This window comes from Macaca nemestrina, chromosome 18 (genome assembly GCF_043159975.1).
Source record: "Macaca nemestrina isolate mMacNem1 chromosome 18, mMacNem.hap1, whole genome shotgun sequence".
Classification (NCBI taxonomy): Eukaryota; Metazoa; Chordata; class Mammalia; order Primates; family Cercopithecidae; genus Macaca; species Macaca nemestrina.
This window is the reverse complement of record NC_092142.1, coordinates 55,198,062-55,212,679: the sequence shown is the minus strand read 5'-3', so window position 1 is coordinate 55,212,679 and position 14,618 is coordinate 55,198,062. Positions and strand designations below refer to the sequence as shown.

General features: G+C 35.7%; 1 long non-coding RNA gene across 11 annotated transcripts in view; it reads left to right on the top strand.

Moving 5' to 3' along the window:
- The window catches only part of LOC139359884 (uncharacterized), a 209,466-nt gene that overhangs the window by 40,518 nt on the left and 154,330 nt on the right, over nucleotides 1–14,618 (top strand). For 8 of the 11 annotated variants that reach the window (XR_011616485.1, XR_011616482.1, XR_011616478.1 and 5 more), the window contains one exon: nucleotides 17–96. The exons of the other annotated variants lie outside the window; for them this stretch is intronic. This is a non-coding gene — a long non-coding RNA (uncharacterized lncRNA). The remainder of the gene's footprint in view (nucleotides 1–16; nucleotides 97–14,618) is intronic. 11 annotated transcript variants of the gene reach the window in all.

The following is a 14,618-nucleotide window of genomic DNA, read 5'->3' as shown; positions in this document are numbered from 1 at the left end:
ATTTGTCTTTTCTCAGGAAGCTGAAGAATGATATGCTCCACCACAATGAGGGACTAAACAACAAAAAGGAGGCACGGGATTCAGGAAGGAAAAAAGGTGTGTAGCAAATTCTCAGGATGATGCTGAAGGAAAACCCCAGGATGACAACTATACTTTAGGCCTAGAGAGCAACTAGTCCCAACTGGAAGTGGGGGATGGAGGACTCTAGTGCAAAATAATCTTCTGATTGGTTTTAACATGTGGAAAGTGAATTGAATTGCTATTAATGGTAGTAGGGTCTAGAAGTCTCAGCAGATTTTAAGGAGGAACAATTGTTAACTCAAAAAAAAACCAGTTGCACAAAAAGGAGAGGTAATCATAGTTAACCACTTAACTCAGCACTGAGTGATATTTAAATATCCAGCAAATACAAATTGAATATTGCTTTAATTAAAAAAGAAAATAGATATATTTATGTTGGAAAAATGGGGATAGGAAATGGATGTAAGTGGAAAATGGTATGGTAAGTCAATAGTTAAACACCCAGAATTGATGAATCAACATACAGAAGTTTAAACATATTATTTAGAAATATGAAGATAACCACAAAGAGAAACAGCTAAAATATTTGAAAATGTTTTCCTCTGGGGAGTGGAATGTAACCTCAACTTTTTTTGTGTGTGCTTTTTTTTTTCTAATAACATTCTGTCTCCAACAAAAATAAAACTAAAATTCACCTAATAAATCAGTTTGTTTAGAAACAAATGTGTATGTATTTAAAGGATTACACTAGCAAAAAACAAAAGCAAGCAAACCCCAAACACTTCAAACTGTATATGAACCTAATTAATATTTCACTTGGTTCAAGACTTCTCACATTTGCTTCCCATCTAATTTTGGAAGAAACTCAGGGAGAGAAGGTTTTTACGTAGTCAAACCTATGAGGTTATGCCATAGTCAATATCCTCAGTGAAACTGACATATGAATCTGTTTAGGGCTGAAAAGTAACTACTAATAGACATTGATTTTCAGCTTGTGATGATACCATCTTCCTTCTACTTTTAAGTTTTGGGAAGCTCTGTTTATGCCTCAAATCTGTGATACTCTGTGGAAGTTTGCATTATGATTTTTGATATATCTAGAGATTAGTGACATAAACTACTGAACATATGTAGTTCTAGCAGTTTCTGTTATTCATAATATAGCAACACATTTTATTCATATTCATTTATATTTCATGATAAACAATCAGCTATCTTAGATACAACACATAATTGGTATGATTGTTAAACTCAAAATAGTTACATGGTTTATTGTTAAATACAGACAATGATTTCATATTTGTGCCCTCTTGTATATAAATTGTTTCACATTTTTTTGCTTCTCGTGTGTGCAATAAAAACAGCTCTCATAACTGAGTAGATGTTTCAGTGAAATATTCCACCGTGACATTTAATATATTTATTTGATGCGCTTAACTTTGGTTCCCAGTACCATGAAATGCAGTCTACAGGTTAGTACTCTCATTTTACATGATAAACTGGTCCTCATCGTTTACAGCTAGTGAAGCATTTGTATCTGGGACTTTTCTTTGATGAGCCCTTCAGCACGTTACTCTTCTCATTTTCAGAAGCTCCTTTTTTTCTTCCTTCTCTGACTTCTTTTTTCCTAAGGCTCCATTTCTTTTTTTTATTTTTATTTTTATTTTACTTATTTATTTATTTATTTATTATTATTATACTTTAAGTTCTAGGGTACATGTGCATAATGTGCAGGTTTGTTACATATGTATACTTGTGCCATGTTGCTGTGCTGCACCCATCAACTCGTCAGCACCCATCAACTCGTCATTTACATCAGGTATAACTCCCAATGCCATCCCTCCCCCCTCCCCATGATAGGCCCCAGTGTGTGATGTTCCCCTTCCCGAGTCCAAGTGATCTCATTGTTCAGTTCCCACCTATGAGTGAGAACATGCGGTGTTTGGTTTTCTGTTCTTGTGATAGTTTGCTAAGAATGATGGTTTCCAGCTGCATCCATGTCCCTACAAAGGACACAAACTCATCCTTTTTTATGGCTGCATGGTATTCCATGGTGTATATGTGCCACATTTTCTTAATCCAGTCTGTCACTGATGGACATTTGGGTTGATTCCAAGTCTTTGCTATTGTGAATAGTGCCGCAATAAACATACGTGTGCATGTGTCTTTATAGCAGCATGATTTATAATCCTTTGGGTATATACCCAGTAATGGGATGGCTGGGTCATATGGTACATCTAGTTCTAGATCCTTGAGGAATCACCATACTGTTTTCCATAATGGTTGAACTAGTTTACAATCCCACCAACAGTGTAAAAGTGTTCCTATTTCTCCACATCCTCTCCAGCACCTGTTGTTTCCTGACTTTTTAATGATCGCCTTTCTAACTGGGGTGAGATGGTATCTCATCGTGGTTTTGATTTGCATTTCTCTGATGGCCAGTGATGATGAGCATTTTTTCATGTGTCTGTTGGCTGTATGAATGTCTTCTTTTGAGAAATGTCTGTTCGTATCCTTTGCCAAGGCTCCATTTCAATCTCCTAGTCTTTGTGAGTTCTTCTCTGATGTCTCATTTGCATTTTTCCTACAATTTCTCAGAGTTCTTAACACTTTAGCAGCTTTTGCATTTCTTCAAAATGTTGATATATTTGAGTAGGTATTAATAGCTAAATATTAGCAATACATAAAATTTTAATACACATAAAATTAGTAAAAATGCTTTTGTGTTTTAAGTTCACATGGGTGATACTTTATTTATTTATTTTTGTTTTTAACCTGGTTCTTAGTAAGTGTGCAGATACATTTTAATGTTACCTAGTAGAAATTCTAAGTTGATTTTTTTAAGATTAATAAAATCCTAGACATAATGCAATTCTTACAAATTGTTATTTCTTACCTGTCATTTGTCAATGCAGTGTTTATAAATTAACAGTCATGGGTTTTCACTTGAATACAAAATGCTGGAACAGTCTGGAATGGACACGTGAAAGCCATCTCAGAGGATTACCTGAGCATCAGATGGATGGAAAAAAATAGTAGATATGTGAGCAAATAGATGGGTAGACAGATTAGTCTTAGATTTCAACTCTACTCCTCCAAAGCATGCTTGAGTTACTCTTTCAGTATCGTGGAAAGGTAACGATGCTGGAGAACTGAGTTCTCTACTTTTGAACTGTTATAGGTATATAACTTATCGGGAAAATAAAACATTTGAAAATGGAAACTTACAAATAGGTTCAAAAACAATTATTTATTTTACAGAGAGATTTGCCCAGACTCCTCATTTAAGGAACGTTAGATCTCAGTATTTCATATATAGATAGTCCTGAAGATGTGTTACTCCTGTAGTTTTCATTTGGGATTGATGTATTTTGTCTTCCCTATATTGATGAATGCCAGCAATTCCAGGGATTTAGTTGAATATAAACTGAACCAAAAAATATATATTTACTGAGGTGTTTACAGTATTCACCTTTGATTATAGACCGAGTTTCTATCTGGCAATAGGCCTCTGGAAATGAAGCACTGCAACTTTACCAGATGTTTTATAAAACCATTTTATCTGCCAAATTTACCAAGTGAAAGTGAGCTTAAAGAACAAACCTGTATCTTACCATTTAACTTATGATTTTTCAAATATGAAGAAAAGCATAGAGAAATGGCAAAAATTGATGAATCTGTGTCCAAAATGCTATCATATTTGCTCTATAAAATATTAAAGGATGCCCCCAAGACATTTTTCACCTTCCTTCTGAGAAGTAACTACTGTCTTGAAATTGATATGTGTGATCCCTTCAATGTTTTTGTGTTTTAAAAAAGCACATGTAAATATCGTAAATATATAATTTCTGGTGTTATGTGTTTCAAAATTTTAAATAAATGTTATCATGCCATACATATCCTTTTGCAATTTGTTTTTACCGTTCAGCATTAGGTTTTTGAAATTTATCTATGGAGATTAGTTCATTCATTTGAACTAGAACTATATAGAATCTATTGTACAACTAAGCCAGTTTACTTAATTCCCTTCCCTTACTGATGATGCTAAAGTTGTTCCCACTTATTTTTGTATTACAAATAGTGCTGTAGTAAACATCCTTATGTATTTATTCTTGTACACACGGGCAAGAATTTTTCTAGAGCATTAGTTCTCAAACTTAGGCATGCATCAGAGTCACCTTCAATGCTTATTGAAACACAGGTTGCTGGCACCAGGACTACACGTCCTTTACCGTAATACAGAAGCTGCTAAATCCAGGCTTCCACTGCTAAGAGTTCCAGATCCATGCCGCTTCTGTCATGATTTCCATCAGTCAAATATATCTCTACATGTTGCCTTTTTGTCTATGTAATGGAGCAAATGCACAATTTATTGTTCAACTCAGGACTCTTTTGAGTCTGAAAGGGAGTGTTTTTAATAATTATAACAACATCTGACTTACAACCCAGTTTTGGATCAAAGCCTCCAATAGGTGCCTCTGGTGGGAAAATCAAAATTACAAATCTACACCAAACAGCAAAGGAACCTGGAAATTGTAGTTTTTGGGATTCTAATTTAGAAAGGTAGACTTTGTGCAGAAATGTCAAAATTCGCCAAAGGCCTTAAAAATAGTTCGAACCTGCCTACAAATCATTGCCTACAAAGCAATGATTACTTTGTTATTAAGTTTTGTTTATTTATTTTTCTGTCTTATTCCACTGGTTAAGACTATCAGCACATTGTCGAATAGTTGTGCTGATGGCAAACATTTTTTTTCTCTTCTTTCTTGTCTTGAAGGAAATGCTAATAAAGTTTCATTATTATGATGATATTTTCTATAGGGTTTAAAAGTATGCTTTTGTCAGGTTGAGGAAATTTCCTTTTATTCTTGATTTTCTGAGGGTTTAAAAAATTATAAATACATATACATTTAATAATACTTTTTGTACATGCAATAAGATAATTTTTTTCCTTTATAAATATGTTAAATTACATTAAAATATTTTCTAATGTTAGCACAGCCTTGAATCCTTGGGATAAACTCTACTTGGTAATGATACGTATTTTTTTTTTAAGTATAAATTTTTGGTTTTGCTCTGCTAGTATCTTATTTAGCCCTTTTGCAAATATGTTCATAAATGAGCTGAGTTACAAATTTCCTTTTTTTTTTTTTTTTTTTGAGACAGTATCTTACTCTGTCACCCAGACTGGAGTGCAGTGGCACAATTACAGCTCACTACAGCCTCAAACTCCTGGGCTCAAGCAATCCTCCCACCTCAGCCTCCTGAGTAGGTGCGGTTACAGGCTACTGCCACCACGCCCAGCTAACTTTTGTATTTTTTGTAGAGTCAGGGTTTTGCCATGTTGCCCCGGCTTTTCTTGAACTCCTCGGCTCAAGCAGTGCCCCTGCCTCGGCCTCCCAAAGTGCTGGGATTACAGGTGTGAGCCCCTGCACCTGGCCAAATTTCCTTTCTAATACGGTACTTTTTCAGTTATGGTGCCAAGTTATGTCAGTCTTATTAAAATCAGTTAGTGAAGTTTCCGTGTTTATGTACTCTCTCAAAAACTTTAAAATGATGATTGTTGGAAGTTTGACATGTTCTCCAATAAAACCATCCAGCATGGTGTGATTTTTTTTATTATAGAGGGTGATATAGATTTTTAATGATCAATTCCAATTCTTTAATGGATATAGAGCTGTTCAACTTCTCAATTTGTCATGAGTCTGTTTTGGTAAGTTATATTTTTCTAGAGAATTATTCAATTTTTTGTTTCCAGTTATTGGTATCAAGTTACTCATCCTGTTCTCTTGTGATATAAAAAAAAATGTCTATTCTATCTGTGATTAGCTCACCCTTTACTTTCAGATCTGTTTTGTTTATGTTTTGTGTTTTTCCCTCATGATTAGCCCTGATAACAAAATAGTTAATTTCTTTTAAAAAGCGACTTTAAGATTTGTTTCTGTTGTTTCTCATTTCATTAACTTCTGCTCCAATATTTAGTTTTTCATTTCATCAACTTTCTCCTATTATTTTGAGTCGCCTACATCATTAATTTTCAGTTTTAGGATTAGTTCATTTAGCTGCACACATTTTGAAATATAGTGTTTTCTTTGTGAATCAGTTCTAAATATTTTATAATTTTTATTGCGATTTCTTCTTTGACTCAGATTATTTAGAAATACATTAAAATTTTCAAAATGAAAAATTCTTAAATAACCTTTTGTTATTGTTTCCTAAATTTATTATATTTTGAGTAGACATCTTGGTTTGTGTGATATTTTGTTTGGTAGTTTTTGAAATTTTTCTTTGTGCTAATATGTGTTCCATTTTTGCTTGAAAAAAGAATATTAGTTCTCAAAATGTTGGATGTCGTATTCTATATAATTATTGTCATTGCATGGAGTCTCTTAATTGGGTTAGCAAATCATTTATAGTCTCACTTATTTCTGGTCTTTTGATCTATCTGTGATGAAAGTGGCATGTTAAAAAAATCTAATATGGTTGTGGATCTTTCCCTTTATCTTTTTAATTCTATTTTCCTTGCATATATTTTGGGGCTATGTTGCTAGGTTTATATAAATTCAGAATTATTATGTCTTTCAGTAAATTACTCTTTTACCATTATGTATTCCTAATGATACTGTACTGTTTTTTCTTTAGAGTTTTTTTCTGCTTGATATTAATATAAATGCACCTTGGTTAGCATTTTTTCTGATGCAAAATTCCCCATCATTTATTCTTAAACTTTCTGTGTCATTCTGGTTTAATTGTAGCTCTTAGAATTAGCATATAGCTGGATTTTATTTGGAAATCCAACCCGAGTCTCACATGTCCAGTATTGAAGTTCTTTCTTGTTTTAATATCCATGAAATGAGTCATATCTTAATGATTTTGGTGTTGGTGTTTTACCAGTTTCTTACCTCCTCATTGTTTCTCACACTTCATCTTTGCTCTGGGTTCAGTTACCTATTTTCCTGAAGTGTACCTTCAGGTAGTTCTTCCAGCCAAGGTATCTGAATGGCTTGCTGTCTCACAGGGGCATTTTCTCTATTCAACGTTTCAGGCAGGTAAAAACTGCCTTACTGCTTTGCTGAGCTGGTGGGTGGCATTTTCACAGCTGACAGCAGATAATTGCCAGTCTGAGCAGCCCTTCAAGGGCCTTGGCTTTATGTGGAAGCCTCAGTTCCAGCGCCTCTCCTCCTTCTACCCCACGGGTGTCCAATCTTTTGGCTTCCCTGGGTCAAATTGGAAAAAGAATTGTCTTGGGTCACACACAAAATATACTAACACTAACGATAGCTGAAGAGCTGAAAAAAAATCACAAAAATGTCTCATAATGTTTTAAGAAAGTTTACAAATTTGTGTTGGGCTGCATGTGGCCTGCAGGCCATGGGTTGGACAAGCCTGTTCTATCCCGAAGCAGCCTTTTGTGGGTGGTGAAATCCCAGCTCCCAGGCTCCAGAACCTGTTCCTAGGTTTTAAATCGCCTACCCATGCACTCCCCTACTGCCCTGGCTTTATGTTCCCATTGTATTCCCATCACCTGGGGGAGTTCTCACTTTCTTTTAAGCTTAGCTATTTGTTAAATTTTGGGAGGATTAATATTTTACCCAGAATTCATATGTGTGTCATGTAAGAAACAGTTTCATATTTATTTAGAGCATCGTATGTGCAGAATTGGAATCCTAACCTTCTTTACGAAACCCATTTGTTTTTATTCCTAATATGATTTCCAGTTGCACTATACCTTTGGCCATATTTAGGAAATTAAATAGCTGGATACTACTATTTTGTAACTCTATTTTCACTGTTTTTCAGTGAAGCACCTTTTCAATGCATAGGTATTGGTCCATTATTGCTAAATGTCCTTCCTCCTTTGCCACCCTGATGGACCTCCCTGTCATACTTGTCTACTACCTTCTTGTTACCTATCTTGTGTTTAAGTCCTTCTCAGCTTCTCACACTGGAAAGTGATATGATGGATATAGAATTTAATGACTGAACATGGCCTCCAAAGATCGTCTTTTCTAAAATGTTTGCGTTTTATTAGAGGATTGAGAAATACAAAGAATGAGGAAACTCATGGCATTGAAGAGGACTGTTATGAAAGATACTTTGAGGTAAATGACGAGTTAATGGGTGCAGCACACCAATATGGCACATGTATAAATATGTAACAAACCTGCACGTTGTGCACACGTACCCTAGAACTTAAAGTATAATAAAAAAAGAAAGATACTTTGGGGTGCCAATAATCAAGAAATATTCCGTTCTGGTGCCTGTAGATTACATTATTTCAGAAACTGCCATCTTTGCTATTTCTATTTATGTGTATCTACATTTTCCAAAGAGCTCAGTGTCAACTCTTATGGACTTTGATGGGAATAAAAACTCAAAAAGGAAATAATTATTTTTCTAAAAGGAAAATTTCTCTCTTCTTCTGATCTTCTTCTTCATTTTTTCAAACAAACACAAAAAGTCCATATCTACAAAGCAACCAATTACTACAAAGATATCTGAAGTAACTTATGCCCTAACCTTACAATATGGTGAAAATTATAATCCAAAATTTAGAATAATATCTGGGCTGGCTTTCATCACAGCACTAATATGAAGCCTATTTCAAGGAGAATGAAGCAAAGAGAGTTGCAATTTAGTATGTGAAAGGCTATGAATGTATATGAAATTACATGGGCTTTGTTATATTTGCACATCTAAATCTAATGGGAAATCAGATAACTCAAGCTGTGCACTGTCATCTCCAGGAGTTCATCATATGAAGGAATGAAGATGTTCAAAAGAAAACCTTCAAACTCATGCCAGAAGATGTCCCCAGCTGTATAAATGCCTAACTCAGCTTCTAGTCCTTGGACATTAAGCAGCTCATTGAAAATTCAAAGGTTCCAGCCAGAAGCTACAGCTGGGCTCAGATGTTGAAATCAGTCTCTCCTGCTGATCAAACTGTGACGTAGCCAAAGCAATAGGGCTGGCTTTTCAGTTAATTCTCAGTGAGCCCTTCCTTTCCCTCTGCAGTGGTGTGGCATTTAAAATATAACTCCTTTATGTACACTGTAAACCATTCCTTCTCAGGACAGATGGAAGTATGAAATCTATCTATTTCAGTCTATAAAATTATATTTAGAGCATTAGGTAATGAATGTCCTAGTAAAGTCAGCAGAGGACAGGTAGGTTAAATGACAGGTAAGGAATGACAGGCAGGTAGTAGATGATAAGAGTTGGACTTTATTTTTAAAAGCCTTTAGTAACACTACTACTAATAATGTAGTAAGGTACTTCTTACTCATTAATAAATGGGTAAAAGTAATTTCAAGTTAGCAAATTTCTCATTTAGGTACAGTGTTTTGTATAACAATGGCCTAGTCCTGATCCCTATAGGAAACTACCTTAACCATTGTGTATCTTTTCAGCTTTTAATGAATATACAAGCACATCTTCTCATATTTTATATTTTTTATGTAAAGAAGTCATGCAACTTACACCGTAAACATCTTTCCATATCAGGTCATATGGAAGTTTTTCATTTCTTTTAACAATTGCAGAATATTGTGGGAAGTAGTTTAATTTACTCAGCTAGTCTTCTAATGATGGACATTTGACAATTTCTATTCTTTCACAAAGCCTGCTGCAACAAATAACATTATTCATATGGCATTTTGTATAAGTGTGAGTATATATGTAGGATAAATTTCTAGAAAGTAGACATGCTGGATTAAAAATTATGTACATTTTAAATTTTGACAGATGTTGCCAAATTTCCATGCAAAGGATAAATTTCTTTGTGTAAAATTGCTTGGTTGCATGGTATATGGATTTCATCTTTCAGAAATTTGTATCAGTTTATATTCCTGAGCAATATGGCAAACAAGATAACCTGGAAATCCCCTTAAAAAGACACCTAAAATATTAAACAATATGTAACAAATATCTCATATATAGAACTAAGCTTGCAAAAAAGCAAGGCAAATCTCCAGGGATCAAAAAATGAAGAAGCTGAAAACCAAGGGAGGAGCAGCATTGAAGCCACTGATGCCCTGGGGCATTTATAGTTGCAGGTAATCAAGATGCTTGGTGTTCAACAGCCGCATGAAGATAAGACCTTGGACCCAGCAAGGTGTAGAGAGGAGCTAGGATCCTCACAATAATCTGGAACCCTCAAGCACTAAAAGATGGATAGAAAAAAATAACTAGCAAAAGGAGATAATAAGGCAAATTGTCTGGCTTGGCTTGGGCATACAGAGTAAAAACGAAAAGTATGTCCTGAGAATTTATAACCTCAGGCCTGCCCTCAAGTGGGATAGGAGTTCTAATACATAGTACCTTGGGACACCTTGGGTGCCTAACAGAGGCAAATGCAAATCCTCTCCAAAGACTCCTGTCTTCATCCTAGGCTACTTAAGATTCTGCTATGGTTTGAATATTCTTCCCTCCAAAACTCCTGTTGAATTTAATCCCCAATGTGGTCATATTGAGAGGTGGGGCCTTTAAGAAGTGATTGGGTCATAAGGGATCTGCCCTCATGAATGGATGAATCCATTCATAGATTAATGGATTAATGGGTTATCACAGGAGAGGGACTGGTGGCTTTATAAGAAGAAAAGAGACCTGAGCTAGCATACTCAGTCCCCTTACCATGTGATGCCCTGCACCACCTTTGGACTCTTCAGAGTCCCCACCAGCAAGAAGTCCCTCAGCTGATGTGGCCCCCTGACCTAAAACTTCCCAGCCTCCATTACTGTAAGAAATAAGTCCTATTCTTTATAAATTACCTAGGTTCAGTATTCTGTGATAAGCAACAGAAAACAGACTTAAGATAATTCCCACGGATAAAAGGTTTGATTGAACATAAATTCACAATCCAAAATTGCATACCAAAAGAAACAGATTTCCATGCATGAATGCAAGCAGTAAAAACAGCTTTATTAGACTTCCAGGAACTTCAGATAACTGAGCAATCAGATAGAGAATATAGAACGAGTTTTATATTTTTAAAGGGTTTAAGGAAACAATATCAGGAATAACTGTAAATAAGAACACACACATAAATATGACCTGATGATTTTATAAAACAAAGTAGAACTTCCAAAAATAAAAAAGTGATAATCAAATTTTAGAATACAATGGAATACGTAAATAACCAAAATAGATTCAGTTGTAAAAAGAATTAGCGAACTGGAAAGATCTGAGGGAAGTACCTAAAGTGCAGCACAGAGTTGCAAGAATGGAAAAATATAAAAACATTGAATATGTGAGCATTTGAAGAACACATATATGTTGTACTGATATTCTAGATGGATGAAAGAGAATGAGGGGATATGAAAAATATTTAAAGAGGTAATTGGTGAGAATTTTCCAGAATAGGTAGAAGACATGAATCCTTAGATTCAGGAAGCACAATAAATCTCAAATTCTCCCACTGCATTTCAGCATACATCAGACATTTTAATGAAATATAACTATATTTCCCAAAACAAACTTTTAATGAGAAGAGTGGTGGTGTTTTACATTTTTGTTAACCTCTTTAATGTCTAGTTTAGTAGAATACTGTTGGATTCTCATATATGTTTTTGCATTCAACCTGTTCCAATATCACATGTCATATAACCTTTGGAAAACTCAAATCTGCAAGAGAATGAGAATGAAAAAGACAAATTATGTCTTAGCATTATTATAAATATGGTTTTGGCCTTGTGTAACTCTTGACAAATTCTCCAGGTTCCTCAAGGGTCTTTAGACCATACTTGAAGGACCACTGATTTACGTATTTATTTAAAAAAATTTTTTTAGAGATTAGGTCTTGCTTTGTTCCCCAGGCTGGAGTGCAGTGGTGCAATCATAGCTCACTGCAGCCCTGAACTCCTGGGCTGAAGCAATCCTCCTATGTCAGCTTTCCAAGTAGGTGGGACGATAGATACACACCACCATGATCAGCTAATTTTAAAAAATTTTTAGAGTTGGGTCTCACTATGTTGTCCAGACTGGTCTCAAACTCCTGGCTTCAAGTGATCCTCCTTCCTCAGCCTACTGAATATCTGGGATTATAGGTGTGAGGCATTGTGACCAGCTGGGACCACTGATTTAGTGTAAGTTTTTTATTATGGGTTATGGGTGGTGGACTGGGTGTGTGACAAACAAATATTCTACATACATACACACACAGGTACATACACACACACAAACAACCATATATGCTCTACATGAGTCCCTATTTTTCAGAGAATTAGAATACATACAATAAGGTACACTTGGATTTGAAACTCAAGGGATTTCATTGTTCTTCCAGGATTTAGTGGGTACTTCAGGGTCCCGCAATACCATCTTTGTGAACATCAAGAATATTACATTGGTACATACAGAAAGAAGTCTTAAGTAATACCAGATATTTTTGGCTAATAAGATGGTAGGTAAATTACTGGTTACCATAATCTGATTGAGATATATATATCAAAGATGAATATGATTCTTCACTACATGATTTGCAAAACTGCCCTGGAAGTGGAAAACAAAAATCATCTACCAGGAGACCAACACACCGAGTTTTATTTTCTGGTTTGCATTTAGCACCCAAATGTTACAGAATTGTGAGGAAACTGATGCAACTATTGTTGTAGAAACATCGACTCTGGAGACCAGCTGGAGAGAATGAGAAGATATTTTTTCATTCCCTGGGAAGTCTCATTTACATAGCTTGAGTTAAATTTGCTATCAAATTTTCTTTAACTAAAATTTTCTTTTCTGCATCTGATGTTTCTCATTTTCGATTTTATATCATTAAAGAGATGGCCCCCTTCTGAACCTGCTAAGGGATCACATTCTTATACTCTATTGATCTCACTCATATTGAATAAATATGACCCACATGTTTTTCCTATCTTATTTATCTTATTATATAAAACCTAAGAAGCAAGACATTATTTCAGCAGTGCCCAGGAGAAGAACAGTTGTAATAACCCATTAGATCTCAGACATCTCAATTTCAATTAAAAAGACTCACAAGCACTATTTACAATAGCAAAGACTTGGAACCAACCCAAATGCCCATCAGTGATAGACTGGATAAAGAAAATGTTGCACATACACACCATGGAATACTATGCAGCCATACAAAAGAATGAGTTCATGTCCTTTGCAGGGACATGGATGAAGCTGGAAACCATCATCCTCAGCAAACTAACACAGGAATGGAAAACCAAGCATGGCATGTTCTCACTCATAAGTGGGAATTGAACAATGATAACACATGGTCACAAGGAGGGGAACATTACACACTGGGGCTTGTCAGGAAGTGGGGGAAAGGGGAGAGAGAGCATTAGGACAAATACCTAATGCATGTGGAGTTTAAAACCTAGATGATGGGTTGATAGACGCAGCAAACTACCATAGCATGTGTATACCTGTGTAACAAACCCGTACGTTCAGCACATGTATCCCGGAACTTAAAGTAAAATTTTAAAAAGACATTATCTCTAAATATTTATTTGAATCTATAAGTCTTCATCCCTATTCATTTCTGCTAAAACATAGATAGTAGAAGATTAACTGGTCAGTTTTTAACATGGGACACTGTGACATGCAAAATGACATTACCAAAAGGATATGAGATAAAAAAAAGATTCAGTCCAGTAGAATTGCATTTATTACACAAACATATAATGAATATCTCCTGGGTACTAGGCATTAGCTAATCCCTGGGTTTCAAAAATAAATAAGAAAGAGTTCGTGCCTTTATAGCCCAGTAGAGTTAGTAAACCTGTAAACAAAAAATGATACAGAGTGTGAAAAGACTTATAATAAAGATATGTATGAGGCATATTTATGGCACTAAGGGAGTAATACATTTTGCTTGTGGAATCAGAAAAATCTTCACCTTTGAGCTGCTCTTAAGGAGTAAGTTGGAGTTTTCCAGGCTGTCAAGGAGGGTTAGAGTATTCTAGGCAGAAAAGAACCACATGTGCAAAGCCCTGCATGTCCAGGCGTGGCAGTAATTCAGCCTATCAAGGCTGGAGTGAAGGGCAAAGACGGAGATCAATCAGAAATGATGTTGGAGGGTAGGTAGAAATTAGTTTGTCAAGGGTCTCTATCCCATACTAGGAAGCTTACACTTTATCACATGGGTTTCTGGTTTTCCAGATATGCCGTAGATCAGTAGCGGGTTCACAGAGGTACCTGGGGTACTGGTGGGGTATGTTCAGGGCAAGCAGGGAGGATTCTGCTCCTACCCTTGTCTTAATGGGAATTTCTCAGTTTTACTGTGTGCATGCTTCAAGTTGGACTTCATTGTAAGATTTCATTTTACCCAACAGTGGTCTATTGAGCACATACTAGGTGCCAAGCATTTTGCGGGCATAACCTGCACAGAGCTTACCTCCCAGTGCAAAAAAAAAAAATTCCTTTTTTAAAATTTGAGACAGAGGCTTGCTCTGTCACCCAGACTGGAGTGCAGTGGCACAATCATGGCTCATGGCAGCTTCGACCTCCTAGACTCAGGCAATCCTCCTGCCTCAGCCTCTGAAGTAGCTGGGACTACAGGCAAGCGCCACCATGCTGGGCTAATTTTTAAGGTTTTTTTTTTTTTGTTTGTTTGTTTTTTGTAGAAA